We start from the raw sequence: 5,425 nt of genomic DNA on the forward strand, positions 1-5,425 counted from the left end.
AGAGGAGAGGAGAGGAGAGGAGAGGAGAGGAGAGGAGAGGAGAGATAATGTGCACAACTATCAGACTTATTTTTATTCTTATGTTTAATCAAACTTGGACTAAAAGCAAACACACAAAAGGAGTTTCAGGTTAGAATTGCAAATATTTGATTGGTTTTTTTGCACATAAGTAATTTTGAGCACTCTACCTCCTGGCTTGAACACACCCTGGTGAGTGTGCAGTGTGTATGTGTGGGGGTGGGGGGGGGGGACTTAGGGGAAAAAATCCAAACGTATAAATAACCAGTTAGCTCACATCTCTGATTAGAGATTTGTGAAGGAAAACAAACGACAGCAGCAAGACTGTAAACACAAGCTGCAGCATCGTCACCATCAGACCCTCTAATCATTATAAATTCAAACTCCCAGCCATGTGAAAATAAATGGCAACTGAAAATCCCGTGCGCTCTCAAACCAAACTGTGGGTTTACCCTCATTCACTTGGTCAGCTTTGAATATTTGTGACATATTTAAAACGACAATGAAACAACAGCCAGCGCAGTCCAAAAAGTTCAAATTTCTTCTTTGTCATTCAACCTGCTACATTGGAAATGATGCGCACGTTTTCTCCCGTGTTTTAGCCTCTGTGATCCAAAATAGGTCCTCGGAGAGCTGCTCTAATTTATTTCATATGAGTGAACAACCACAGAAAGGATTACGCACGAAATTCTCCTCTATTAAGCAGGATAGAAAACCCACACAAGTTCTGACGTTTATTGGGTCCAAAGCTTCTTATTTTTTACGAGTTTAAATGGATTTTAATACAGCGCTAAGTTTAAAAAGTGATCCCAGTGAAGCTTGTGCACCGGTCGTACGGAATAAGTTGGAGAAAACCTGCTGGAGGAGGCTGTAAGCGCACAAAGTTAGAAATAAACAAAGAATCTCACCTTCAGCTCATGAATGGAATCGCCTCGGAATGACTCTGTGCGGCTCCGTCTGTTAATAATCCATTAGATGTGTCGTTTTGAAGCAGTTCGGATAGAGGCTCGCTTCAGGGAAAATAAAAAAAACAAAAACAACACGAGCGCGACTTTTTTTCTCTCCTTGCGCTTCTTTTTGTTACATGCCGCGCTCAGATCGCACCTCTTCGAATCGGAAAATCCATCGGAAATTCACACTATAAAAGGTCAGGAGAAACGGCGAGGATTCGGTTCTCAGGCTCCCCTCGGGTAGAAACTGAACGGACCGAACCGAAAGACTGTCCCAGAACTGGCTGCGGAGACGGACACGCAGTCCCTGCCACAAAAGCCGACAGTCATCCTATTTGGAGAAGCTTAGACTGGAGCGGAGCGCAGCGAGCCCAGCTGTCACCCACCCGCTACACACACACACACACACACACACACACACACACACACACACACACACACACAGGGAGGAGCTACTATGGAACGAGAGCTATTGTGTCAATGGGTGCCAGTTATGGACAACTGTATTCCTATTTTTACGCAGCAACATGTCCGAAGAATGCGCGTCTGTGAGGGAGAACGCTCGAGCTCTGACAAAATAAATAAATACAAATAATAAATAAATACAAATAATAACACTGAGAGCTCAATAAAAATGCTCAATCAGTCAATTTTAGAAAAAAAAATGTGTTCAGGATAAGGCGTCTCATTGGTTCGTCTCTCCTCTCTCGGGGACCACTTTTCCTCCCTGGTGGTCCCTCCYGGTGTGGGGCTTGGCACGCGCTCGCGCACTTGCACACACAAACACGTGCTTCGCAGTAACAAATGAGCCTTGACTTTACTTTATTTTCTCCYCATCGGAAAGGCGGTCATCAAATAAAATCTGAAAACATCAACAAAGTTTTTTTTTAATGTTTCAAATGAATGGAACATTATAACCAGCTGCCAGTGACGCGTGGATCCTGGGCTACTTCTTACCCGCAAACCTGGCCAAAATAAACATTAATTTACTAGAATGAAAATTGCAAGATTGCCACAAAGCATTAACATTACTGCTTACAGATGCTCCTAGATATAAAAGTTGTTAAAAATCTAGAACACGTATGTATGGATGTCTAATTCTCTATGTTCCACAGCTAATGAATGTGAGGGTAAACCATGGAAAAACAAGCCACRTGTGAATGAAGTACATTTGCTTGCACATAATTGAGTTCCTGAGTAGAAGGTTGTTCTKCATGATTGCTTTCTTGTTACTGTAACAGTAGATTACAGAGCTCTCCCAACAGGCCCAATGCCAAACACTATAGTGGTTCTTTAATAAATGTGCCCCCGCCCCGCCCCCCGCCAACACGTCCCTCATCTGTTGAGTTTTGATTTAAAATCCAAACTCATTAGCCAGCATGCAAGTCAACATTCATTAAGGGCTGTAAACACAATGTGGAGAAAAGAATTTCTGTTTCAGTCACTCATAAGTAAAATATTTGACATGGAACGGCATCACAGTGTGAGGCATGTGGGTAATAAGTACATGTCTTTGGTAATTTACTGCTTGGAATACATACACACATGAAAGTCATTAAATGCTTTGCGTAAAGACAATAAAATCCAATTCAAAGGCCATAAAATGGAAAAAATACATTCTCAAATTGCTCTCTACTTTTCACGCCGGGGTTTGAAAATAAGTTGAAAAATGTGTTGAAAAATAGTAAAGTTTGAGGGGTTTTTTAATCCAAGTTTTAACAATACCATTATGCATGATCTCATGCACTCAGAGTATGTGTTGTGAATGACTCTCAGCTGTCACCACAGCAGAGTTACAGCCATTTATGTGTTGCTGGTTGAATCGGAAGGAGTTAAAACCATAATTAATTGAGGTAAATCCAATGATTATTTCCTGATATTCATTAAAATTCACACCCTTATTCATAAGACATTTTGCCAACAGGCAGACTCAACATACTGTAGGTATACAACAGTTTAAAGGGACCTATTGTGCAAAATGTGAGAGTTTTTTTCTGAGTGTTTTATGTGCTGCAGAACAGGAACCTGCTGTAAAACAGCAATTATGCTGAGTCAGGCTTGATTTTTTGTAATCTTTTCCTGTTAAATCAATAAATCAAATCAAATCAAAACCCACTTTTTTAGCTGTTAAATATGTTTTGTTTTGTACTTGGAGTCTCTAGTGGTGCAGAAAAGTATAATTTAGTTTGTCCTGGTGCTGCGTTCAGTTTTCATTTTCTGTAAGGTTTTCTGATATGTTACTCCACAGTATTTGCGATGGAACTTCTAAATAAGGTCTGGACTTATCAGCTACAATTTCATCATCTTCATTCTCCTCTCGGGTCAAGTTCTGGCTCCAACATGTAAGGCTGGATGGACAAGTCTTCCCTTGTTAACATCTTTAAATTAATTTGTAAAAAAAAATCTGTGCTGCTATGAAGTCATAAAYCCCTCTATCAAACAAGGACCGGTCTGGAAGCTGGAGCGGGGCGGAGTGTGAAGCCCCTCGCTTGCATCTAAAGAGACAGCCTCAAAATAACTTGCTTTGAGACACATCTCAGAAAAGGGAGGAGGGGCTTGTGAAGTTACAATAAGGAGGAATTCAGACCAAAGCATTGCAGTTCCATTTTATATAGACCCCAACTGTCAAGGATTGTGGTATGGTGGGAACCCAAAATGCAGGTGGGCATGAGGGCTTGAAGGTAAAAATGAAAACTGGTTTATTAAATTACAAAAGAAAACGCTGAAGAAGCAGCAAAAAATAACAAAGACGAGAATCATGAATGCAAACAAGGCTTGGAGCATGAAGTCAGGCAGTAATGCAGGGGCAACGGAGACAAGAGACTGGTTAAATACAACTGAGGATGATTGGTGATTGAAAACACCTGAGTGATCACAGACAATGGACAGGTGTGAGCAGCAGGCTAGAWAAACACTAAGGCTGTGTCCTCCGAAGGCCGATTTGTCGACTGCTTATGTTGGAGCACCGCGCTGTCCAAATTCAAAGACTCCTACAAGATGGCCAACAAATGCGTCCTTCTTTTGCACCAATTTGAGGGACAGGTCYGATGGATTTTTCAGCACACCATCCCATAATGCATTTTATTTCCTGCTAATAATGGCAGATGAAACGAGAACAAGGASTACAGTTTTAAATAAAAATCTGGTGGTATAAAAATTGAAAAATTTCAAGCAATTGTGTTGTTAATGCTTTTGTTATCTGTATGGACATGTTTTTTTAATATTTGGGCACAGCCCAAGAAGCCGACTGAAGGTAAAGTGGAGTAAAAGGCATACAAAACGATGGGACTAGACAGGAAACAAGAAAATAAAACAAGAATACCAAACAACAAAACTGAATGAGAAATAATCACATTAAAAGAACACTAATCAAAGCAAAACTCATGACACCAACAGAATGATTTAAATGTGGACAAAGTAGGATTTAAAAGCATGATATGTCTCCTTTAAACAAATATTTCATATTTCATGATAGCGGTTAAACATGTCTTGGGTATCAGTCTCAGCTGCCACCTCACCAAACTTTAGCTCATTATCTGAAAAACTTTTTCTTCTTCTTCTTCTTCTTTTATTTAATGGCGGTTTGCAAACAACTTTTAGGTGCATTACCTCCACCTTCCAGAATGGAGTATGGATCAGATGCCTATAACCTCTCCATAACACCGGTTCTTCTTATTTTGATATTCTACAAAAAACTACATCTCCTGATGACCTTTGAAACAAATCTCTAATATCTAATTTATTCTTATTTCTACTTAACTCTCTATGTCAGTGGTTCCCAAACTTTTTATCTTCTGACCCACAAAATATCCWTGGCAAAAACTTGTGACCCCAAATATTACTGGTCTGAGTACATGAACTTCGTTAATAACCCCAAAAACACAGGCTTTTTGACAATCTTAACCGTGTATACACAAATATAAATACTTATTTACACTTATTTTGTGGTTTTGTAATATTATAGGGGAAATATTACATCAGCAATTATTTTATTACCATTTAAATTGATTTCTGGAGATTATCCAAGGTGCTTCATGACCCATAATTGGGTCAAAGCCCAACTTTGGGAACCAAAGTGCAGTGGTTCCCAAACTTTTTACCTTTTGACCCACAAAATAACAGTAGCAGAGACCTGTGCACCCAGCTATTTTTGGATGATAAACATTTGTATCAGGTCAACAAAACATGGGCATAGTAACAATATTATTTACTACATTTGTCCATTTTAAATATACTAACCTCACACCTTTGTTACAACTAAGGCAAAAATGTAATTAAATCAGAGAATCTTTTCAGGACCCCACCTTGATGTTTCGGGACCCCACTTTGGGTCCCGACCCCAACTTTGGGAAACACTGCTCTATGTAAGACTCTCTTTCTCATATATATTTGTTACATTCTAAGAAAATATGTTGCACTGTTTCTAATTTTCCACAATAATTACAACACCCTGTATT

The 5,425-nt window shown here is 39.5% G+C and overlaps 1 protein-coding gene across 4 annotated transcripts in view; it reads right to left on the minus strand.

Annotated features, from left to right (window-relative positions):
• sema6a (sema domain, transmembrane domain (TM), and cytoplasmic domain, (semaphorin) 6A) overlaps window positions 1–1,520 on the minus strand; it is a 125,363-nt gene extending 123,843 nt beyond the window's left edge. For 3 of the 4 annotated variants that reach the window (XM_014002622.1, XM_014002619.1, XM_014002618.1), the window contains exon 1: window positions 927–1,519. The gene's annotated coding sequence lies outside the window, so the exon portion shown is untranslated. Of the gene's footprint in view, window positions 1–926 lie in introns of all 4 variants that reach the window. The other variant, XM_014002621.1, reaches the window with a different exon arrangement.
• Between the last annotated feature and the right edge of the window lie 3,905 nt (window positions 1,521–5,425).

Source organism: Austrofundulus limnaeus, unplaced genomic scaffold (assembly GCF_001266775.1).
Source record: "Austrofundulus limnaeus strain Quisiro unplaced genomic scaffold, Austrofundulus_limnaeus-1.0 Scaffold14, whole genome shotgun sequence".
Taxonomy (NCBI): Eukaryota; Metazoa; Chordata; class Actinopteri; order Cyprinodontiformes; family Rivulidae; genus Austrofundulus; species Austrofundulus limnaeus.